The sequence below is a fragment of the Mesocricetus auratus genome, unplaced genomic scaffold (genome assembly GCF_017639785.1).
Source record: "Mesocricetus auratus isolate SY011 unplaced genomic scaffold, BCM_Maur_2.0 Super-Scaffold_6730, whole genome shotgun sequence".
NCBI lineage: Eukaryota > Metazoa > Chordata > Mammalia > Rodentia > Cricetidae > Mesocricetus > Mesocricetus auratus.
Window position 1 is genome coordinate 66,428,050 of NW_024429184.1, and position 26,490 is coordinate 66,454,539.

Sequence of the window (26,490 nt, forward strand, 5' to 3'; positions counted from 1 at the left end):
TCAGAGTGTCGAAAGATTCCTATTGGCCACCTTGGATTGGGCATCTGATCAGCCATACCCAGAAGGAAGGGTGGTAATCGTATGTATCTATACAGGGATCTTCCTTGTGGGCCGTGGGAAAGGCAGTGCTCAGTGACAGTGATTGCTGGAAGGTAACCTAAATGGCGCTTATCATGATACAGTGTTGGAAGGAATAATGCATGTAGACATCCTGGGAAAATTAAACAGAGAGATTAATTGCAGAGAAACGATCACAACAGTGTTAACCTAAATGTATTGCACAATGCCTGTAAGACAGGTAACACAGTGCCTAGCACCTGAAGCACCCCATTGTTAGCTGGAAGAGGGGAGCTGCTGCCAGGACTTGCCTTTTCCCTCTGAGTAGAAGAAAGACTCCTGTAATGACTCTCTGGATAACTAACTTCTGAGAGAGATCAGGGAGTCACGGTTTTAGTAAATCCAAGGTGTTCTTGAAGTCATTGGATTCCCACTTCTAACATGTTATTGAGAGAACAAAGCGAATTTAACATCAGTGTCCATATAAACATTAAAGAAAAATCACTTCTGTACTTGTTAGTTCTACAGCAAGAGATTCCATTTCCAGGTCAGCGTCTCTTGACTGCAGGCAGTGCTGGAAGCTGGTACCTATTTGCCTATGCTAATAGAACAACTGTGAGTCAAGGCATCCAGCCATTGAAAGGTGCTGCCCCAATGACTGCTAACCGTTTGAAGGATAAGGCGAAACTCTTCTTGTCTCTAGGGAGATCTGGCAATTAGCTATGCTTGTGAGCCTTCTTAAACTAAATGTCAATTTCTAAACATAGCTCCCTTTAAAGAGAGGTGACAAATTTGTAGGTGGCCCAGTCCTTTGATGTGGCATTAGGGATTGTGTTTGGAAGTTCAGCCTAGTCTGTGTGTTCAGTTCTCTCAAGGATTCTTTAAGTGGGCAATAACCTGGGAAACACTTTTCTGCTTTGCAGAGTGGGGCAGGAAGAACACAATTGAAACACTACAGTGTTTACTATGAAGCTACCATGTGTTAGTGTGAGGTTAGAAAAATATGATGGATTAGAATATGGAGCCTCCAGACAATCCAAGATACTTGTGTAAGTTTGTTTGGAGACAAAGATGATCATATACCAGGGGGAGGGGCGACAATTTTTTAAATAAATGGGTCTATAACCAGTATAATCTACTGATTATACATATGGAGAAAGAGTCTTGATCACTGACACCAACCTAAAACCAGATGAGCTACCCAAGTAAATACGAAGGCATTGTGCAGGAAATGATAGTCTTGGGGCTCTGATAGGAAAGACTTCTTAGCTGGGAAGAGTGGTGTTTGCACTTGGGAACCTGAAACAGAGGAATGGCACTGAGTTTGAGGCCAGCCGGGGCTACCAAGTGAATTCAAGGCTTAGTTTTCAAATGGAAATTTGCCAGTACAGCTCCTAACTAGAATCATTTCAGGCAAACTGGGAAGATAACGTTAGACTCCACGGCTCAGCCTTTTTCTCCGAAACTACTCTTTTAAACCGGGGCACCTCCATCACAATCATTGCAAACAAATGAACACCCGCAGGCTGCGGGTCTTCCACACAGCTCCGCCTAAGTGTCCGCGAGAACGCTGCATGTTGGAACCCTTGCTGTAATGTCTTTGGATGGTAGTCTTGAGGTTTTATTTCCCTTTGAGGCATGTAGAGGGACTTTGGCAGGAGGTTGGAGCAACAATTAAACAAGCCAATTTCTGGCATACGCTGCATGATATATTGCCAACGACCATTCTAATGTGGCTGATTCAATCTATATGCCTGGTAGCAATGTATGAGAGTATCTGTGGTTCCACATCCTTGCCAATATTTAGCAATGCTCGGTTTCTATTTGGAAAAGCTATCTTATGATTATTGTAATTAGAGGTTGCATGAAACAATAGTGTCTAGTGTACTTTTACATATGTATTATTCATTCAGGTATATGTAAGAGTTTTTAGATAAGCTTATTTTTTTCTGCACATTTTCTATTAGTTTGGTTACTGTTTAGGATTGTCTGTGTATTTGATAATGATACTTTGTTGGCTATATTTTATTTTTCTTGAAAATTACCTTAGCTTCTTCGGTTCAGTACTTTCACTTTCCCACAAGCTTTTAGATATAAAACTGGAAGTAATTGAAATCTTTACAACATTTAATTTTCAAATCTATGTATATGATAATTCGTTTCATTTACTAGGTTTTGTTAGCACTTTTCAATAAAATTTATAAGTTTATTCCTTTTCATAATTTTAGAATGAAATGTGAAGTAATGAATTTATTTTACATCCAGAAATGCTATTGTTAAATGCATTATTATCAGCCTAATTTAGACGACTGTGAATTCTATATGATCACAGTTATATCATTCAATAATAACAGCCTTGTTCTCCCAGTGTTGCGATATTTTTCCATTATGTTCTATGTCCCTTGTCTTCCTCTTCATGTTCTCTCATCCTTGGTAATATTTTTGATTACTTTCCAGTTTACTAAGTTTTATTTAGCTATATCTAATCTGATGTTAAATGTACTCATTGTGATTTTAATTCCAATTACTTCAGTTTTCTTCTTAAGTTTCATTTTCAAGTATGTTGATATCTCATTATAATTTTCATATTTATTGAAAATATTTTCAATATTGATTTTCACGTCTTAAACAGAATGGATTTTTAAAAATTCTGTTTGGTAATGCATTTATTGAACATTTTTTTAGTCTGATTATAATGCTTTTTTATGTTGTATCTGCTCCCACTTAGGTAAAAACAAGTCTGACATTATTTTAAGTAGGAACCTGTTGTATGCTTTATAAGGACTATTTGTAGAGCTTTTTTTCCTGTATAATTTCAGGAAATGGGTTCTGTCCTTTCAAAGGGGTCATAAATTACATCTAAGTCCAAGTGAAAATTACCCAGCTAAAATGTATGGCTTTTAGCACAGGGGAGGAATCACTCTTATATTGGATCCTAATCCATAATTACCACAGTGACCTATTTTAAAAAATAAACCAGTCAAAAAAGTTTTTATCAGGTGGAATCAGAGTGGTCGATCCCTCCATATCACTTAGCCACTTCTGGAACTCCCCTGAAACATCTGCATACAAATGAGATAATTGTAAACTGAGACATTATTTTCGTGTGTGTGTGTGTGTGTGTGTGTGTGAGAGAGAGAGAGAGAGAGAGAGAGAGAGAGAGAGAGAGAGAGAGAGAGAGAGAGAGAGAGAGAGAGAGAGAGAGAGCAATAACTCTTATTGGCCTGGAAAAAATTAATAAATTGGCCCTGAATTTTAATGCTATTGTGCCATGTTTATTACCAGATTGAACTAAAGTTTAATGAGGACCTGCTATTATTTTCCCAATAGTGACATGAAAATTAAATTTTAAGCATGCATGAAAATGAAAAGAATTTTATTGTGAATAAAAGCGTGCCTACCACTTAGATTACACATTTACTATTTTAGAGACTATTATACAGCCCTCTGTTCCATCCATCTCTTGCCTTGCATTCACAGACCTATCTTAGTTATGATGCCTTTCAAAAGTCATTGAAGACATTAATACACTTTACCTCTAAGTAATTCAGTAGGCATATCATTAAACAGAGTTCAATATTTAGGTACTCCTTGAGGTGAATTTTTCATTTATTTTGTGACATTCACAAATCTTAAATATAACAGTTAGTGATTGTTTTCTTTGTCTTTGAAGCAGGATATCTCTCTGTGTGACACCAGCTAGTCTGGAATTTAGTTAAGTAATCCAGACTAGACTTGAACTCATAATCCTCCTGCCTTATCTTGGGATTATAGACTGGCATTATCAGGTTCAGTTTTTGTGAGTGCTCATGCATTGGAGGAAGAGCATTGCCATATATTGGAAAATCCTCTGAAAACCCTTTTCAGTCATTTCCTGGGACCCCTCAGAGACAAATACACTTCTCACCCTTCCAAAAAACTTTTACAAATGTATTCATACTATATAAATTCTTTTAAGAAAATATTTTATTTTGGAATAATTACGCATTCTAAGAGGGAAGAAATGACATGGAGAAATTTAGTGTGCAGACACTCCTTGACTTAGGATATTTTTCTTTTAGAAGAGCTATTTTAGGTTTGTTATTGAAGATGCTGCTCAAAATCATACTCATTTATTAATATAAATTCCCCATGACACTTGGTAGCATTTTGAAAGGAGTTTATTTATTATATTTGAGGGCTACTGAACAGAAGGAAATAGACAAGGAATTGGTAGGTTGCATGTAGTCTTCGTTTTCTCCTTGGGGCCACTTGAATTTATTTTTTGTTAAGGACAGAGGTCAAGCACTGGAGCCAAGCGGATTATCAGGGAGATGGAAGCTGACTAAAACAAGAGAATATATATTAGGCAGTATGCTTGGGGTAATATCCAGTTGCATATTCTGCAGGAATTAAGTTTTCCACTTTTATTAGTGTATATTAATTGTACAAAAAGAATGGATTTGGTTATGACATTTTCTGAAAAGAATTTAAAAATATATATTAATGTTTTCCTCTCACTAATCAGAGCTTAATCTGTCAAGGTGTTCAATTAATTCTTCAGTCCCTGTGGGATTTGGGTACTACTAACACTATCCTGAGCCAGTTATTCGACATCTGGAAACTGATGGTAATCTTTCTGTCCCAAATATGCTTCTTACATTTCAAAATAAAATTCAGGTCAGTCTACTATTGTGGGCCTCAACTTCCCTCTTGGTGTGCCAACCCAACACAAATGTGAAGTGAATGCAAGACCAGGAGAGAAATTGTCTGTGTTCTCATTCTCAGATGAATTTATGTGGTATAATTGATTAGGAAACAATGTTTTCAATTCCATTTTATTGTACGCATTAGAGTAATTTCCTGTCAACTGCAGTGATGTTAGTGACTTCACTATGCCTTAGTATAACTATCCAGGGACAAATAAGACATCTGAGAGACAAATTGTTCATTTCATCTGAATCAGTTTGTGTCTGACTCACTTGCTGTAGGTTTCTATTGTATCAACATAAAAGTTCTTTATTTTAAGAAAAGAAAAAAAATCACCTTACCGATGCTGACGGGGGATGCTGATCTACAGGCTCACAGTCAAGAGCCAGGCTCAGACTTATATCAAAGTTCATAGTATTTACAGTTTTGAATTCATCCCTCATCTTTTGTATTTGCGCATGATGCTTCTGACTGGTTATGGTAGCACATGTGTTTCAAGCGATTTTTTTTAAACCAAGTAGTAACTGAAGTCCTACTTTGTGGTCTGTTCTAAGGAAACTTGTGAGTGGGCAAATGATGTATAGGCTATAGAATTCTTGAGGATACAGGACATAGGTATCTGCGGTATATCATAGACAGAGTAACCAAGTATAGGTACCCAGATGAGCTTGGGTTTTCATGGGCAGCAACTATGATTGCACACACTGGAAGTCAGGGAAGGAAGCGTAGTCCTTTGCAGATCACATCACCCTTTTCCAATTTCTTCATATCTCTTATTTATTATCTGCAGTGGGTAATTAAATATTTTTTGTTTCTTGCTCATACTTTTGTCTGTTTTCCTTCAAGAATGTAATTTATGAGAGCTTGGGTTTAATGTGAGACTACTTCTCTTCACAGTGACACAAAAAGCTCAATAAAGGGAGGGCTTGTGTGCTGCAGGGGACAGAGAGACGTTTCTAGAGAAGTGTTGAGAATTACTGTGCAAGAAGAAAACCCAACCATTTGTGAGTTTCTACTGATCAAAAGGAAATGCCTATTTAATGCAATGTCTATTTCCATCCCTTCAAACTGCTGCTTTGTGTTTTGAAGGTTAGTGGAACTTTGTGGTAGCCTGACTGGAAGAGAGATGGTATTCCCAGCACAGGGAACGGCAGCTACAAAGGAGGAGGACAGGCATGGCGTGTGGGAGTGACACTGTGGTTTGTTGGGAGGCCCAGCTGGAAATAGCTAGATGACAAGTGGTGCAGGAATTTAGGGACAGTTTAAGAGTCTGGTGAGCTGAAGGCTTCAGGGTAGATATCTCAGAGGAAGTAATGTGCATCAAACTTCGCAGTGGTAACAGGACATAAGGGAGGGAGGAGCAGGCCGTGATCTGCTTCTGCCATGGACAGTCTACTTTCCCAGGCCTTTTCTTGTCTTATTACCTGGTTAACTTCCCTGCCTTCTCATACTGACCACACTCTGTTCTATTCAAGTATTCAAGGGAGACACATGGTATGAAGAAAAAGGGGAAAGAATCAGGGAAGGAAAAGGACATCTTGGGGCTGGTGGTGTGACTCAGTAAGGTGCTTGCAAGAGGACCTGAGCTCAATTCCCAGAACCCATACGGTAGCCATGGGAGCCACTGGCCAGCCAGGGAAGCCCAATTAACAACTTCCGGGTCAAATGAAAGTGTCTCAGAGGAAGTGGACAGCTCCTGAGACACCAGAGGCTGCCCTTTAGCCTTCATGTGCTCACAGACACACAGACACACACACACACACACACACACACACACACACACACACAGCAAATCCAGAATGCAGCAATGCTATGAGGAAATAATGAACTGATAGAGAGCTCAAGGTGAGCACTTGGTGGCCAGTGAGATGGGGAGATGGCCACTTGGGGAGCTGATGCTGAATAGTCATCTTCAGCTGACGTCCTGGCTCTGCCCTGAGGTGCAGTGATTTCCACTGACACGGCAGGGTTGGTGTGTGCCCGCTTGCTTAAGCTTCCTCTTTCTCCTTTTCATCCTCTTTTCTGCACTGCCCGATCCTCAACGAAGGAACTGGGCTCTACCATGTTTGTCCCACATTGGAACACAGTGCTCAGAAGAACAAAGTCTTATTTTAGTTAACAAATACCATTGCCAAAAGTGGCAACTTAGAGCCTCTAGTTTCTTTTTTCTTGTGTCTCAAGACAGTGGCATGAAACATGATCATTTTTTTCCCCAAGAAACCCTTCTCTCCCACCGAGCTCCTGCAGCACATTAGTGCATGTGGGTGACAGCCACCTCCTTCCATTTGGGATAAGATAAAGGGCTTCTGGTGGAGCTGCTGACCTCATAATGAGAATTACCAGCAGGCCTGGATGGAGTCCCAAGGAATGGGCCTGCAACTCTTTAATAATTAATGGTGAGGAGGCAGAAGGTGTGATACATGTATTTCTTTAATATGGAAAATCCCAGTGGATTTTCAGTGCTCAAATTTAAACTAAACAAGAAAAGAAAGTTATATTGTTTTGGGCTTTTGTGTGTATCATGAAATAATTTGAATTTGGAGGGAGATAATGACTCCTTTGGGACCAGAGGGTTTTGAAAATTATGGCTACATCCTGGCTTTGGAGAAATTGCAGATAGTTGCAATAAGGGTTGATGCTATTCATAAAAGTATTGCAGAGAGGGAGAGAAAGGGAGAGGAAGAGGGAGAGAGAGAGAGAGAACATAAATTTTATGTCTGTCTTTACCTATCTATCTTTATCAAAAGGATTTGCTGTATGCAAATAGGAGTCTGAGAGGCCCCTAAATCTATAGTTGGCAGACTGCAAACTCAAGAGACCCAGGGATAGAATTACTGTAACGTGTCTGAATGCCTGAGAACTTCGAGAACTGATTATCCAAGTTCAAGTCCAAGACTAAGTTCAAATGCAGGAAAAGATCAAGGTCCTAGTTGGAATGTAAGGCACAGAGAATGGAAGCTTGCTCACTCAGGCTTTTTGTTCCAGGTAGGACTTTGGCCAACTGAGTGAGGTCCACCCACACTAGGAGGGTAATCTGTCTCCTCTATCTACCTATATATCCCCACAAGTCTGACCAGAACAACGCTTAACTATTCATGTACTTCATGGCTCATCCACACTGATTCATAAAATTAACACTCAGAATAATGCTAGATCCTTTGTGGCAAGGGGAGGACTGGACAATTACTCAGTGGTTAAGAGCACTGACTGTTCCTTCAGAGGACAAGGTTCAATTCCTAGTACCCAATTAGTAAGTGATTCAGAACTGATGGGAGATGTCATTCTGTAAATCTGTCTCTTACTGGTTGTTGAATAAAGCACTGTTGGCCAATAGGGAAGCAAGATAGGTGGGAGTAGGAGTCAAGGAGGATTCTGGGAAAGAGAGGCACAGAGAGACATGATGTAGACCGCCAGAGTAAGAGGTCTGGACCCTTTCTCTGGTAAGAGAAATACTTAGATTAACAATTATGGGTTAAATACTTAAGTCAGAGCTAGTCAGTAAGAACCAAGCAAACGGCCAACAGCTTTATAATCAATATAGTGTCTTGTGTGTTATTTGGGGGTCAGACAGCATGGCAGGGCCCAGACAACTGGCAAGGAAGACTGCACTCTACACAGAACCACCTGCAACTCTAATTCCAGGGGATCTGATGCTCTATTCTGGTCACCGTGGACACTGCATACACAAGGTACATGGACATACATGCAGGCAAAACATACACATACACAGAGGTAAAAATAAGTAAATCCTAAAAAGAAAAGTAGAATGTCTGGGAGATGGCTCAGTGGTTAAAAGCACTTGCTTCTTTGAGGACCTCAGCTTGGCTCCCAGTACCCATGTTAGATGGCTCACAATCATCCATAACTCCACTTTCAAAGGATTTGACACCCTGTTCTGGCTTTAGTGGGCACTAGGCAGGCATGTAGTATAAACACACGTGAAGGGACTCACATATACACATAAAACAAGAAATAAATCTAAAGAACGAAAGCACAACCTTTGAAAAGTTATAGCTTTAGTTCTCACATAAGTTACTGCTTGGTGATCTGTCCTGGTGGAGTGTGTTGAGGGGAACAGTGCTTGCCGTGTGAGCAGGGAGAAGCATGAACTTTGATGACTGGCGGGGCTAGTGAGCCAGCCTCTTCATTCCACAGATGTGGATGGCAGAACAAGAGCCACAAAGGACTGGCGCGTCAGGCCGTGGCTGAAACAGCCTCACAACCTCGGTCTTTGACTTGCTCTATTCCCTTCATGACTGACAGAGGGTGGAAACACGAATAGAAGACGCATGTACGTGAACTGCCCATCTGTCATCTCAGCGTGCTGCCTCTTGACATGCTCACTCTTAGCATTTGTTTGGGTGTCCTTGAACCTTAGTTTATTTGTCTATAAAATACATGGGGTTAGTTGATAGTTCCTTCTATTTCTAAGACTACCCTTTCCATATTTCCCCATTGACCATGAAGCCCAGACTGGTCTTGAGCTTGTTATGTAGACCAAGCTGGCCTCCAACTCACGATCTGCCTTTGCCTCCCAAGTGCTATGATACAGGCAGACACTACCACGCCCAACTTGGAGGCTCTTTTATAATAAACAATGGTAGAAAGAATCTGAGGATTTCCCAAGAACTTTGTCTTGTGCCTCTGTTGTCTCTTTGGTCTCTTCCCTTGTTTGCCTGTCCATCACAATTCCTGAAGTACCTCTGTTCCCTTGTTGTAGAGTGTGCTCACATGGTGCACACTCTTTTGCCCTGTAGCTCTTATTTGCTCTGTGAAGCTCAATTTGAGGGTCAGCTTCTAAGCTTCTCAGTATACATGTGTGTGCATGTGTATGCATGTGTGTGTACATGTGTGGCGTGCATGTGTGTTGCATGCACATGAGACAGGGTCTCTCACTGAAGCAGAGTTTGCCATTTTGGCTAGGTTGACCAACCAGTGAGCTCTTTCTCAAGATTCACCTGTTTCTGCACTACTCCAGTCCCAGTCATGGGGTTACAGGCACATGCATCATGCCTGGCTCTTTATGTGGTTGCTAAGGATCCAAATCTCCCCAGTCTCAGGAAGCTTTTCTTTCTGCTGTCCAGTGCCTCCTGCCATCACAGTGTTGACCACGTTGTGTTGACCGTAGCACACTCTCCCTCCTCTATCTCTTCTCTGCAGTGATCAATCTCAACCCCAAACACCAGAGTGTGTACTGTGCCTGCAACATGGAAGACGCGCAATAGATGTTCAGTGATACGTAGCTAGATTGCAGACTGGCTATTTCTGAGAAAAGGCCACGTGATTTCTTTTAAAAGATTTTAAAATGTGGTAGGCACAGCCAATTTAACTTAAGTAAAATAATGGTGGTGTTCAAATTATTTTCCATGAATCACCTTTAAACTCCCATGGAGTCCTTGAGGCTATTTTGCTAGCAGGCAGAGTACATGGCAGATGACTGCCGCAGCTCATCAATGAGGACAGCATGAAGCCAACCACTTGCCGACTCACTACACCTGAAAAACATTTTAAAGATGGGGGGGTGGGGGTGGAGAGTGGGGAGTGGGGGGTGCAGGGAGGAATCTTCAGAAAGAAATACTGTAGGGAAAGGGGGCCAGCCAAAGAAACACACTTTGGCTCTGCAACCAGAACCAAAGAAATACACCCTGACCCTGAAACCAGTGCCAAAGAAACACACTTTGCTCCTGGAATCAGAGCCAGTGAAAAAAAATACACCCTGGCCCTAAAAACTAGAGCCAAAAGGCTAAAAAGGACCAGTGAAAGAAACACACTTTGGCCCTAAAACTAGAGTCAAATCTGACCCTAACACTGTGCAGAAAACTAGCCAATCCCTGAACAGGAGATTAAAATCTGACTAATCCCCACCCTGGAAGCCCAAATAAACCCTATGTCTGTTCAGCTTGTGGCTGTTCGTACTACCCGGCTGTCCTCTGCCACTCTGGATTCTTCCCTCCTAATAAACCCCTTTGATGAGCTTTGGGTGAAGAACTTCTTTTGCAGCGGAGCTGAGATGACCCTGGGCAGAGCAGAGCCAGCTGGGCTGTATTGTAACACTTCTGGTGGGGAAACCTTCCCCTGGGAGAGTAGAGTTGTTACACTCTGCTCTCCACTCTCCTGGGAGCAGAGCTGAACTTTAGCAACTTTGCCCCGGAAACCTTCTCCTACCAGAGCAAAACTGCTACACTGGGCAAACATCCCCAGCTGGAAGAGCCTCTCCTGCTGGAGCAGAGCGGATACACTGGGAAAGCCTTTCCCTGAGACAGTGCTGTAAGCTGCTGTGCAAACTGCAGCCTGTGGTGGTCCTTGGCTCCCGAGCTCCAGGATACCTTTCCATCTGAGCTGTGTAACACTCAGTATTCTGTGACTCCCGAGTGCCAGAATACCTGTCCCACCTGATCTGTCGAAATGCCTACATATACTCCTGTCTCCAAAGATTTTTTTTAACCTCTGGTGAGTCCACAAGGTTGAGCACACACAGGCAACTCTTCATGTCATGGAAACAGGGTATGAATTGTCCCTGGGCAAACAGGGGATGAGAACAGGAGAGCCATCCCGAGAGTCTCATAGAAGCTCTCCTGGGAGTCTGCTGAGTGCTGTCCAGCGTATGTACTAACTCCCATTGCTTCAAACCACCGTGATTCCTGGTAAACTGTTGGCAATACCAGGTGGCAGCAGCATATCTCAAGACTGCAGGAATGTGGAAGGAATGGTCTAAATTGCATTGTGTGTGGGTGTCAAGTCATGACGTCCAGATGGCCCAGGAAACACCACCACCCATGAAGCAAGGCGAGCCCTGAAGGAAATTCCCTTTTGGAAGAAGAAGGGGCAGCTTCCAGTAGAAGCTGAGCTCTGTTGCATTCATCTTCCCATGAAAAGAATGGCCACAAAGTAAAGGTGCCTCTCAAACCCCAGTTTTAGATTTCTAAATGAATCTAACAAAAAACCAGAGAAATAATGCCAAATGAAACAATAAGATTGAAGATTCTGATGACCTAATCCAAATTGATAAAGAGTGTGGCATTGAACTGTAACAACATCATTGAAGACCCAAGAGAATACCTAATTATTCCTGCTCTTCCTCCTCTTATAACCCGCCAAGCAGAGAGGGAGATATTCTAAAGAGACACTTGTGTCTCTGAATCCGACTGTCAAACTATTGAAACAATGGATCCCAAAGAAGTGGGAGTTTCCCCAGGCATCTCATGCTGTGAGAAGGAAAGGGGACCAGCCAGAAGGGGGGGTTTTGTCTCCTGGAAAGAGTTTTCACGCATGTTGGATGAGACTGAAACGCAGAGAAGGGTGGGTGGGAGGGGCCACACCTGACTGGGGCTGCTTAGATGTGCAAATCCTTGGCGCCTCCATTTAAACTTGGATCTCACTCCAGGGCCCCAAGATGGACTTGAGGGGTTTGCTGAATCTCTTTGTCATTCTTTCCAATGTGGTCACACTGAATGAATGTCCTTTTTCTGCTTTCCATTTTGATTTGGCTTTTTTATTGGCTTGTTGGTGATTGGAGGCTGTGACCCCCCCCCCCCAAGTTAGATGACTGAATCTCTGCATCCATTGTGTGTCATGGACTGAGGGCACCTGCTGTCCACTGGCGCTTATAAACACATCCCCAGAAGGACAGACGAGTGTTTAGGGTATAGGACAACAAATGACCCCTGACAAATCATTTCCACCCTGTCTGTACTCAGCCCTCGGTGTCTTATCTTATGTTGGTCCCCTCCTCTTTCAGTGTGTTATGGATTTATTTTAACAAACTATTTCATGACCTACTGGTAGCGTGTTTGGTGCCCATAACGACATTTAGATAGTTTCCCACATGATAAAGTTAGGCTCAGGCTACTGAGACTAATCAAGTCACTTGGTCATCACACACGAGGTACTGGTGGACACACAGAAGCCGGGAGGCTCCCTGAACAGCAACACCCTGGGCCTGCTGCTGGCACACAGCGAGGTGCCCAGGAAGGAGGTGTCAACTCCTGCACAATCTCGCCGTCTGACATACAATGGAGGCTGATCAAAAGGAAAGATACAGAAACGATTGAAAGCCCTCCATGTTGGAGGAGGTTTCTCTGATTCCACACATTATCTCGGGGGAAATCAATTCCATTTGGGGGAGGGTAATGGGGTACTGGGGTGTAGACGTTTGGGGATTAGTCTGGGAATGCACTAGGGTAGAGGCTTGGAGGTGCACGCCAGAGAGATGGGGAGGCATGGCAGCGGAGTGTGATGCATAAGCTAAAGCTGGGAGGAGTGAGGACAGCACCAGCCCTACGTGTGTGTGGGGGAAGGGGCCAGGAAAGCAAGTTCCAGGTGAGAGGCACCATTGAGCAGGAGGTAAATGAGGCCATGGGCGCCAAGGTGAAGGGCCAAGGAACTACCTTCACCCAGTTTCCTGGGGATCTCTCCCCAGGGTCTGCTTCACTTGTGACAAGTGAGCTGGGGGGGGTGTCTGCACACTGCTGGCAGGCATATGGGCATGTGTACATCTCAGGAATATTCCAGAAATCCCAACCTTTATGCTTCCGATCAATTCTCACTGTGCTTTCTTCTAACTCTGAGTCATCAGGATGTGAGTTTTTGGATGGGGAATTCAGAACCTGGCTGTTGTATTAGTCAGTGTTCCATAAAGAAACAGAACGGATCAAATGATTACATATGTATATTAAAAGGGGTTTTATTGCACTGCTTACAGGATGTTGTCCGAGTAGTTCAACAATGGCTGTGTCATGATAGAAAGACAAAGAGCCTAGTAGCTGTTCAGTCCAAGAGGCTGGATGTCCCCCAGGTTTCAATCTGGCTCTGGAGTCCAGTGGAATTCTCGAATGCTGCCAGCCTTCAGATAATCAGGGCAAGGAGACGATGGCAGTTTCCTTCTTTCATGTCCTTTATGTGGGCTGCCACCAAAAGGTTAGAGCCCATAGTGACGATGGCTCTTCCTGCTGCAGATAATCCGGTTAAGAAAACCCCTCAGGAACACTCTTCCACTGCTGGTGGGAGTGCCAATTGGTACAGCCATGGTGGAAATCAGTATGGCGATTTCTCAGAAAATTAGAGATCAACCTACCTCAAGATCCTGCAATACCACTGTTGGGCATATACCCAAAGGAGGCACATTCACACCACAAAGACATTTGCTCAACTATGTTCATAGCAACATTATTTGTAATAGCCAGATCTTGGAAACAGCCCAGATGCCCCTCAACTGAAGAATGGATAAAGAAAATGTGGTATATTTACACAATGGAATACTACTTAGCGGTAAGAAACAATGACATCCTTGCAGGTAAATGGACAGAACTAGAAAAAACCATCCTGAGTGAGGTAACCCAAAACCAGAAAGACAAATATAGTATGTACTCATTCATAAGTGGATACCAGACATAAAACAAAAGATATCCAGCCTACAATCCACAACCCCAGACAAGCTAGAGCCCTCTTCCAGAAACAGATGGAAGCAGATGCAGAAATCTGCAACTAACCAATGGACCAAACTCCTGGAGTACAATTGAAGTGAGGTAGGAGTGACAATATGAACAAAGGAGTCAAGACCATGATGGGGAAACCCACAGAATCAGCTGACCTGAGCTAGTGAGAGATCACTGACTCAGGTCTGACAAATGGGGAACCTGCATAAGACCGAATTAGACTCCTTTAATATAGGTGACAATGGTGTGACTGGGACAATATATGAGGCCACTGACACTGAGTCTAAGACCTAACACTAATGTACAAAATGATTTAGCAGAGCCCCTTGCCCAGCCTAGGCACAGGGGTATGGGGGAGTGGAGAGGTGCCTTGGTCCCTCAACAACATGATGGGACAGACTTAGTAGACTTCCTAGAGGAGGCCTTGCCCTCTCTTAAAAGCAGATGGGAGGTTGGGGGGGTGAGTAGAGGGAGCAGGAGGAGAAGAGGGAGGGGCAATTGGGATTGTAATGTAAAAAAATTAATAAAAATCCCTCAAGCATTTTATAGAATGTTGAAAACAGAAATAGAAAAATTTACTGAAAAGCAGCTCATGTCCACTGTTAACATTAACTTGCTCACTCATAGCGTTTTGAACTATGAGAGATCCATCAGACACACCTGCTTTATTCATAAGAAATAGGGGTTGAAGAGATGGCGAGGTGGTTAAGAGCACTAACTGCTCTCACACAGGATCTGTGCTTCGTTCCAAGCACTTACATTAGGCAGCTCCCAACGGCTTGTAACTCCAGCTCCAGAGGATCCAATACCTTTTCTGGACTTCAAGAGCATCCTCACACATGTATGCACACATACACGAACAGACACATAAATAAAGTCATAGAGAAGTAGGTAATGAGAAGTAAGTAGTGGTTTCATGTACTGACTTGATGCAGCACACATCCTCCATGCACCCTCTTCTCTGTGCCCTGGCTGCATGCTAGCCAAGTCCCGGGCATGATCAATCACAGCTGATGGTGCCGAAGAATTAAATAATTGGTGTCAACTTCAAAAGAACACCTTTTATTAATGGCATTGCTTGACAAATAGATTTCCCTTTAAATACCAAGTTTCCATAATAAGATGTTTCAGTAGGCCTTATAGCTACTAATTTTTAAAAAAGGTTTCTTCCTTCATAAAAAGGAGTTTCAGAGGACAAATATATCACCATTTCCTATATCACTATTCATGTGTGTATATGTATATGTATGTGTTGTGTATGTGTGTATGTTAAATCTTTATTAGTCTAGTTATGCTTTGAGAAATTGTATTTTCAGGCTGAGAGGGGTCTTGAGTATTGTCAAGAACATTAAGAGCTTGAGAAATTAAGCCTCTACAACCAAATGGTTGCACATTTATATTGAATTCTGGTAGATTTAGGGGGAAAATGATTAATTTGACTACATCTATATCTCTTATACATTAATATTGTGCATGAATTTGTTAATTAACTTATTTGATGACCATTTATTTTAAATTGTAGGCAGTATGGATAAGGATGCTTCTAGGCTTTGAAGGAGAAACTACTTAATTGAGTTTATATTATTGAGAGGAAAGAAATCATTAACCTATGTCAAACATAGTGCTAGACAATATAAAGACCAAGTGAGGGAACATGCTTAGGTTATTGTTTTAGACTGATTGCTGAGGCAAAGCCACTTAGATAGAATGGATTTTCTGGGTATCTGATTGGCTGGAGGGAAGGAGCCATTGAACAACCTCTGGGAAGTGAGATGCTACAGAGCATGCACACGTGCACACATGCATGTGTGCCCCCACAAACACATACACACACACAGACACACAGACACACACACACACACAGGCCTTGTGGATTGGCCATATTAAGTTAATTATCATACATACTACTTCACTTAAAATGTACTGTCAGAAATTTTCATGTACACAAAAGGTTATTAACTATAGTCACCGTGATGCATAATAGAGTTCTTGAATTTGTTCCTGGGACTAGACATTTTCTTCATATTGTAAATGAGTAGATTGGATTTTACATTTTGTACAGTGGCTACATTGTTAAGAGGCTACTGTTTAAGGTAAATGGATGAGGTACTCAGGAATATTTTAGAGATACTTTCTATGGTGGTTTGAATAAGAATGGCCTCCATAGGCTCATATATTTGACTGTTTAGTCACCAGGGAATGGCATTATTTGAAAGTATTAGAAGGTGTGGTCTGTTGGAGGAAGTGTGCCACCGGGCATAAGCTTTGAGGTTTTAAAAACCCGTGTCAGGCACAGTCAATCTCTCTCTTTCTGCTGTCTACAGATCAGGATGCAGAACTCTCAGCTCCTTCTCCAGCACCATGTCTGCCTGCATGCTGCCAAACTTCCCACCACGATGAGAATGGACTAAACCTCTGAACTGTAAGCCAACTCCCAACTATTTTCCTTTATAAGAATTGCTATGGTCATGGTGTCCCTTCACAGCAATAGAACAGTGACTAAGACACTCCCCCATTTGCCACGAGAAGATACAGTAAGCTAGGAAACATCTCTCTTCACGGGGGTGGGGGTAGGGTGGGGTGGGATGGGGGTGGGGGCGTGGGGTGGGAGGGTGTTGGAGCTTCAATGTGATGTGAGAAGGTTCTGTTTATTTGATACTGACTGAAAGGCTAAGTGAATTTTAACTCTAGAGTTTTTTGTTTTTATCGTGGATTTCTTTATTTTTTAGATATGTAAAATGTAGCCAGAGAAGGTAAAAAGAGCCTGGGCTACCATCAAGCTAAGGAAGCAGCTTGCCATTGTGTTAGCTGCTAATAAATGCCTACATCTATGGGAGAGTTTAATCTGAGGCCTGGTTTTCTTGTAACCTGTCAGTCACACATAGAAGCATGTATTTGTAAGTTGGTGCAAACATACTGTCAGCAATATTCATAATATCAAAATTATAACTCAACAGGAATTTGAGTTTTTAAAACCAACCATTTTATATTATGAGAAAGCTCATGTTTGCTGTAAAAACAGCAATTTTCTGTTGTTATATATCAGAATAGTGCAGATTTAACTTGAGATTGTTTTTGTGTGTGATTACTAGTGTATAATTTGCCTGACAATATAATCACTAGCAACTATGGTGCTGTCCCAAAATTCCTGGGCCAGTGCTCTGTTCCTTAAAAGCAGTTTTGTGTGTGTGTGTGTGTGTGTGTGTGTGTGGTTTTGTTTTTTTTTTTTTTTTTGAGACAGAGTTTTACTCTGTAGCCCTGGCTATCTTGGGACTCACTCTGAAGACCAGGTTGGCTTTGAACTCAGAAATCTGCCTGCCTCTGCCTCCCGAGTGCTGGAATTAAACATGCGGGCCATGTTTAAATAGTCTTAATTAAATGTTGAAGGAAGAAGTACCCCTGCTTCTGACAAACTAGGAGGCATTCCTTTTATTCTTTCTGCCAATACAACAACAACAAGACCACAAACCTAGATAACATAAACAAAATAACCTGGGAATTCTGAAGGGTTAAAAGGAGAAGCAAACCAGGCAGAAATTGGTACCTAAGGATCAGCAGCATGGGAGGTACTTAGGAGTTTCTTCTTGCCTGACAAGCCCCATATGTGAAGCTTCTAAAGCCATCAACCAGGAAATGCCAACAGGCAAGGAGCACCAACAGGAGTCACTGGGCACAAGCTGCTGCTCAGGCAAAGAATCAGGAAATGGGCCACTTAGCATGAGAAAAGTGCTCTCTACCAAACGCCAGAGGAGCATTATGCCAACTCCTCAGAGTCTAACATGGAAAATTACCACATAGGTTTCACAGAAACTTAGTAGAGGGTCAGGATTTTTTTACTAGACTTCATGGGCAATGAGGCTACCTCTTTGACTCCATACTGTCATTTAAGGTGGAAGTTACATATATATCATACAATAATTAGTGCGTGTAAAAGGAGTCCTTAATTGATCTCGATAATAAGCGGCCCGAGTCAGATACAGGGGGAAATGCCGAGAGATCAGAGAGAGGGAGCAAGCCACGGCACACCTTACCTCCTGACAGGCTTTATTTGTGCAAGAAAGATATCACCACAAGAGCAATCACAAAAACCTGTACAAAGAGACAGATGCAAAACAATATAGATATACTTCAGTGGAATTCTAAAAAAGATTGTTAAGTAACCAAGAGGAAGATAGGAAAAATAAAGGTGAAGTGAGAAACTAAGATAAACAAAAAAAACGGCCTGATTTAGTCACCACATATCAGTAATTGGTTTAGATGTGAATGGCTTAAAAAGACCAACTAGAAAATTGACAGACTCACTAAAAGGCATGTTTAAGCTGTGTGTTGCCTTTAAGACATTCGTGTGAAGTAGAACAAAATAGAAACATTGAAGGGAAGCAGAAGCAAAAAGACAGCATGCCAGTAATCAAAACAAACCAGGAGTGGCTGTGTAAGAGACACATGTAGTGATGTCAGAGCTGAGAAAAGCACGGCTACCAGGAGACATTACATAATGATAGAGGTGAGCATCCCAATAAGAGATACTCGGGCTACAGGTATGCACAGCAAACATCCCAGCTGTAAACCCTGTGAAGCAAAACGCTGAAGGAGAAAACAGACAACTATGGAGATTCTGAGAGTCCTCTGTCAGTGTTGATAAAAAAATGAAGAAAATGATCAAGGTTATAAAAAGAACCCAAGAAGATGACCAGCAAGCAGAAACAAATTGATGTTTACAGAAAGCAGCCCCCAGTCATACCAGGGTACGCATCCTCCCCGGTGCCAACCCTTACCCTGCTTTAGTCCATAAATCAAGTTTCAAAGTTTAAAAGAGTAGATGTCATGTAGTGTTTTTTCTCCGAGCACAGTGGAACTAATCTAGAAGTCACAATAAGATATCATCGAAATATTCAAGCACTGGAAGGCAAGCAGCACATGTCAAAGATACGAAAATAAGGAAAAAAAAAGAATGGCATGCAAAGAATGCATTACATAAAATCCACAGGACACAGGGAAAGCAGGGTCAAGAGGCATATCTTTTTAGCACTAAGCACATGCAAGAAAAAGGGGAAGCCTGACCTCAGCAACCTAAGGTCCATTTCAAGAACCTAGACAAAAGGAACTGCAAAATACACCCAAAGCAAATCAGAGAGGAGAACCAAAGGTTATTCACGTGTCTACACACTAGCTTGTGGACGTTCATCCGTAGCCGGTTACTCACAGCCAGTGAGCAGATGCTCAGTCAAACTGTACTACTACACACCAGAATTGTTTACTCGGCAACACAAAGGCCCAGGCCATCTACATAGATAGAAGCATAGATGAGTTTCCAAAGAATTACTGCAGTGGGAAAAGTTCCCTCAGTTATATCCTGCATGATTCTAGTATACGACAACAGTCTTGAAATTCTAGAAATTAGTGAGCTGACTGGTGGTTATCAGAGCTTAAGGAGGCTGAGGAGACGGGAGATTTGGTTAAGGGAAGGTGGGGATGATTGTAAGAGGGCATCATGGGAGATCTTTGTGGTGATGAATTGCTCTCGGCCTTGACTGTCAAGGGCATTACATCTGGGGGAGTGTATCAAAGGCGTGTGGCACCACTCCCCCAACCTCATAACTTCTCATAAATATACAATTATCTCAAAATTTAAAAATAGCCCAGCAACACTATTGCATCTGGTTTCTCTATTAAAGAGAATATTTAAAAATGGACTTAAAATGTCCCATTTTTAGATGTTGTAGTGTCTCTTTATATCTATTGCGTTATTTTGGTAGGTATCAGTAGCTAGTCTGCATAACTGACTCATGACCTTTCGCACTTTGCCGGTCCCGAGTGCCTGCCAGTCACCTTGTCTTGGAAGCTTCTGTGTGCTTTCAGTCTTGTGAGTTGCAGGTAAGTCATGTTGCTATGATAGCTCTTAGGTGAAGAATGCCATTCTAACTCCGGAGTTTGAGAGAGTCTTTATAACTATAATGGTTACTATTTACCCTCAACGTGGGTGGCGCCATTTCATGGATGAAGGTCCTAGACTGAATAAAAAGAGGAAAGCTAGATAAAGGATCCCCAACACTCATCTCTTTCTGCTTTGTGGACCGTGGACACCATGTGACCACCTTCCTCATACTCCGATGGCCATTCCTTCCCAGCCATGACAGTGGATTATTCTTTCTAATGGTGAGTCTCAATAAACACCTGCTTCCTCAAGTCACTTCTGTCAGGAAGTTTGTTACCACAGTGAGGCAAATACGTAACACAATGGCATCCAGGGTATTTAGCATGTACTTTTTACCCTTTTCAGCCTTGGGAATCTGATCTCATGGAGAGTTACCCGACTGTCCAGCATGTTAAGTTCTCAGAGTAGGAAGCCCTCTGCAGTATATTGGGAAGGTCAGCCTTGACTGTGAGAGAGTCCACTATAGTTCACATCTTGGTCTGATATAGCCTCTGCTCTTTCTATTTCCTATGCAACTTTGGCTCACTTAATCTTAGCATTACCAATTCTGCAATGTACCCAAATTTGGAAGGTGGCTGTAGAAGAGAAAGGGGTTTTGAACTTTTACTATTTGGACAAAGCTAACATTTTATTTTTCCTTTAAGTAGATTTTCCTTCATTTTTTTCATATTCTATCATTTTTCAAATTTGCTGGAAGTTTGTGTGTGTCAAAATGGTTTTGTTTTATAGGAAGCTTAAGGGACAAGTGGCATTTATCAGTGGTATTTAACATTCACAATGTATAATGCCCACATATTTATCTAGTCATTTTTGGTCATAAAGTCTTCTAAGATATGGGATTGTTACAGGAGCCCACAAGAGATGATCACTTAGACACTGTTATAGTCAACTGAAAGTCTTTATTCCAGTTGGCTGGGACTATACTCAGGTATTTAGGACTCAAGTGTAGCCTCAAGCATTTAGAAGAAGAGATTTTTAAAGTCAAAACCCACATCCTTTTATTTTTCTCAGGAGAAGGGGGAGGTTATGCTCAAGGAAGCAGTTTAAAACAAACTAAGTTAAGTGGGGCATCTTAACCGCGGGTTCCTAGAATAGAGTTGGGTAATTTTCCAATGCCTTCCCCATCAAGATCAAATTCTAGTTAAACCTGAAATAGCTTCAGCAAGACTACAGGATGGAGGGACCTCTGCACTGTCTTCCTCTGTCACAGGGTGACAAAATGTTCCTGAAAGATTTGACTATGGAAAATAATTATCACATTTAAGGCAAATAAAACTACCAATAAGGTAGCAAGTTACAATGTTTGTTTATAAACCACAGTCCTGTGAGGATCCCATACTCAAACAACAAGAAAAAGTCAGTTGAGAGACAAATGAAAAGAAAAGCAGGAATTAAGGTGTGTCATGTACAGGAATTATTATTATTCACTCTCCATCCCCAGGCCGGAAGCCTCAGCTTTCTGTCATGAGGTTTTGGGAGCACATCCTTTGCATTTCCGGGACGAGCTGTCACTCAGTGACTCACAGAGCAGGGGTGTACAGGGGAGCCACATGGGGTTGTTCTCACTGAGAACAAGACAGCGTGATGTCAGAGTCAGCCCTGGGTAGTGCGTCATCCATGCTCCATTACCAAGCAGCTCCTGCCCTGATTCCGAGTCTCAGAAGACTGTAGGATTCTGGAGGGGTGAATCTGTTTGACAAGATCATCTTCTGTAGGCATGAAATTAAAACCAATGTGATGCATTGGAGGTACCTTTATTCCCCAAAGATTTGAATGTACTCATCTCCTGCCCCGGGGGATTAGTCACACGCCTCCAAACGTTGCCTCCACTGTGTCAGAAAAGGCAGGCCCCTCTAGGCAGCCCACTTCTGAAACAGCCTTTATTTTGAGTAAGATATGAAATAGCATTCCTCATTTGAATGGCAGGAGAAATTGTAGGGAAATAAAATGTAATGTCTCTAGCTGGAATTTGATTGTTATAAAGATTAGTAATTCTTTTTCAAAAGAGTGTCTGATTTAAGGGGAAAAGCCTCTCTCTATTGCAAAGGAGAGTATGAACTGATGGGAGTTATGTAGTATTAAGGGGTCACAGCCCTGGTTGGGAAAAGGGTGGACAGAAGCCAATAGCAACAACGAGAGGAAATCAAAGGCAAGGCCAAAGGGATGTGAAAGCCCTATGGGAATGTGTGCCTGGTGCTTAGAAAGCTTTGTTCAACTTGCCACCAAACGACAAGGTGTGGTTTTCTTGAAGATCTCTCCCTCTGCCTGCCTGCCTGTCTCGTGTGTGTGTGTGTGTGTGTGTGTGTGTGTGTGTGTGTGTGTGTGTGTGTGTGTGTGTGTGTGTGTATGGAAGACTGAGGTTGCCACTGGGTATATTTCTTAATCGCTCTCTGCCTTGGATTGGAGACAGGGTCTCTCACTGCACTTGACTGGCAGGCCAGAAAGCCCCAGAGATTCTCTTCCCTCTTTCTCTGTACTGGGGCTTTTTATATAGGTGCTGGGATTGAACTCATGACCTCATAACTTCCTGGCAAAGACTTTCATGACTGAGCCATCCTACCAGAACCCTCTTGTAGCTCTTGAATACTTGTTTTTAAAGATGGAGAGTCCCTGGGACTGGAGAAACAGCTCAGAGAGTTGAGAGTACTTCCCATTCTTGCATAGGACCAGAGTTAGGTCCCTAGCACGCACATGGGAAGACTCACACCTGCCTGCAACTCTGGCTCCACATGATCTGACACGGTCTTCTGGCCTCTGTAGCACTGACACACATGTGCACACAGAGGCGCATAAACTAAAAATGAATACAGTTTAAATGGAGGGCCCTTAAAGACCAAGACCAATTGCCTCATCTTCTGTATTCACATTGAGTTGTTTAAAGTAACACAGAAAAATGAAACGTATTCCATGTGTAAGGGAACTTCAGGGAAGGAAGCCACAGAGGCAGCATTGTATCTGCATATTACCTAACTCCAGTTCCTCAGGCTCCAGTGAAATAGGGCTCTTCTTATTCTGTACTTAGAGAAGAGAAGTAGCTTTTCATTGTGTGAAAATCATTCCTGTACTTGAAAGGCCTGGTTCCAAGACTCTTTGGTGAGAAACCCAGTAATCCACCCACTTAAAGGTTCTGATGCTCTGCCGGCCTGGCTTCAACCTTGCAAAGGCTCACCTGAAGTGCTGGTGCTGACAAGGGCCTGCGGTGTGCCAGCACTTGGGTTGCTTAATGATTCTTATTGTTGCATTCGTTCTAGGGATTGGCAGAGGAGACAGCGGCGAGCCGAAGTGCTGACGTGAGAGGAAATGCCGCTAACTCCTACAATTTACCTATGGACGACAAGAACTGGTGACATGTTGTAAACTGGTGGTAGGAAAAGCAGAACATGATCAGCTTTGGTTGAACTGACCTTCCAGATGCCCACCTGTCAAAAGCACCTCGGAGTATGACACCGCATGGACGCTGGCTAGCACCTGTCATTTTAATCCAGCTACAGGCTGTGAGATTTGAACCCCATTGCTTCCCTTTTCTTCTTAACCCATGGGGCCAAAGTGACAGTCGTGCAGGCTCAGTTCCCAAGAGTGGTGGGGCTGTAGTGGAAAAATTGTCATTGCAACATAGGTTTGGTTTGCAAGGATAGCGGTTTACATTAGATCCCCTGAGGCCTAGAGTTGAAGCAGTTGTGAGATACCCAGCATGGCTGCTACGGGCTGAACGCAGGTCCTCTGCACGAGCAGTGTATGCTTTTGACCACTGAGCCATAGCTCCTGCCCCTGACTGAAGTTCTTCAAATGTGTTTGTGTCACTGCATCCTGGAGCTGTGGCAGGAGAGATATTGGCCTCCAGGTACCTAGTGCAAAGTCTTAGGTATAACAATCCAGGAATGAGAAGTGTGTGTGTGTGTGTGTGTGTGTGTGTGTGCGCGCATGTGTGCATCTGTGTCTGTGTGTACGTCTGTGTTCTTCCTGTGTTGTAAAGATTTGAGTGAGACTGAATTCAAACTGAATGGACCAGATTCTTTGGCAGAAGAAATCTTAGCATAGAGTAACATTCAAGCTATGTTATGGCTGCTGCTTACTGCCTTTACCCAGATTCTTAGTGAGAAAGAGCAGAAATGTGCTGAAATTTTGTAGTCTGGTAATGAATGGAGTGTAAACTTGGTTAAAGTTACCACTAAAGTCACAGACGGGGTGGGTGATGTCAAGGGCACAAGCCCCTGTGTGTAATTTGTATGAGGCTGATGCTTGGATTTGGACTCGCTGACACAATGAGTGGCCCTTTCAGACCAAAACACCAAATATCTTTTTGTCTAGTTGAGTTAACCTTAGTAATAAATAGCTTGAGTATTCCTCTGATGTGAGAAATAATTAGCATTGGCTTTCCTACTCCTGAGAAGGCCAATGGTCATTAACAGCATGCTTTAACTTGTAAATAACATTTGGAATATGTTTAATCTAAGTGAAAAAATTAATATACATCTTAATGACAAAGTAACCTATGATGCTGGACATCTGTGGAGTTCCCATATCATTGCATGAGAGACCTCTTTATTTCCTAGACATGATACTGGAGTATCCAGAGACAATTTTTCAAAGCCCATGTAATCGCGGGTGTCCTTGAGATGCTGGGCCTGAATCACTCTGCTCATTTCCAGTGTCAGCGTTAAGATCATCCTTGTTATTGATGATGGCAGGTTTGGCCTTTGGTAGCTGATGGATGGAGCCTTGACGCAGGCTTGTGGATTCTAATTTCAGTGGAACACTGTAGAAATCCAAATACTAAGGTGGATCTTGGCTTGATCCTCCCTGGTGTTACAGACCTGAGAACGAGATGATTGCAAGCACAAGGGTCCTGTTAAGGGCAGAGGCCATACATCAAACTCCCAAACTTATTTATGTCATTCACTCATCAGGACACATTGTCAACATGATTTTGAAACAATATTATACACAGCAAGAATACAGTGATCTGAGCTCTGCTTCCAGGGAAGGGTAATGTTCACCACTATAATGATTACTTTTGTAGAGGAACAGAGTTACAGCTGAGGAAACATACCGCCTTGGACCTCTGAAGAGTTGAGCCAGCTTTCAGGTAAGGAAATCTAAGGATGAGTAGGTGTCAGCTGGTGAGGAAGGCATGGAGGTCTTGCCCTAGATCTGGAGACGAGAGACTCTGTAGAGACAAGGGCAAAGTGTGTTGGACTGGTGAAAGTCTAGGAACATGGGTGCACAGGGCTGGAGCAGGCATCATACTCTGCAGGCTTCCTACTCCACAAGGAACCTGAATATTTTCCCAAGACAGTGGGTGCCACTGAGAGGGGATAGGTATAGGGCTCTCTCCTTTATCACCTCTGGCTTCTCCTTCAGGGTCACCAAAGCTTTATACAAACTTCACAGGAACAACTAGTTCACATCTTTTTTGTTTTGCTTTTTGCCTTTTTTTTTAAAGACAGGGCTTCTCTGTGTAGCAATGGCTGTCCTGGAATTCACCCTGTAGACCAGGCTGACCTCAAACTCAGAGATCGACCTGCCATTGCTCCTGAGTGCTGGGATTAAAGGTGTGCACCACCGTTGGGCTGACTAGTTCACTTTTTTAAAGTTTTATTTATTTATCACATATACAGTGTTCTGCCTACATGCCAGAAGAGGGCACCAGATTGAATTGTAGATGGTCATGAGCCACCATGTAGTTGCTGGGAATTGAACTCAGAACCTCGGGAAGAGCAGTCAGTGCTCTTAACCTCTGAGCCATCTCTCCAGCCCCTACTAGTTCACTTTTATTAATATTTCCAGAATCATGCATGAGTTGTCTAACTTGTCCTAGCTTGCTGACTGTTGCTGTGATAAATACCATGACCAGTAGTAACTCATGGAAAAAAGGGTTTATTTGGCATAAATGGCATCATCTATTCTAAGGGGAGCCAGTAAGAAACTCAAGTTAGGGACCTGGAGACAGCAACTGAAGCAGAGACCATGGAAGAATGCTGCTTACTGATTTGTTCTCCATGGCTCCCCAACTTGCTTTTTAGATACAACTCAGGACCACCTTCCCAGGGGTGGCACTGCTCTCGTGGACTGGGTCCTTTCATATCAATCATTAAGCAAGAAATACCTACAGACTTGCCCTATAGGCTAATCTGATGGTAGCATTTTCTCAATAAGAATCCTTTTCCAAGGAAACTCTAGCTTATGTCAATCTGACCAAAACTCACTAGGGACAGCAATGAAATGACAACTATTGCCTATACTTCCAGCGTCATTTTTAAGTATTTTAATTTAGAAGATAGTGCTTTTAATTTTAAAACTTGCCACCAGCAGGACATTTGCTACAGATAAAAGCTAAGCTTGGCACCAACTTAAATCCAGAACATCCCTGCTGTT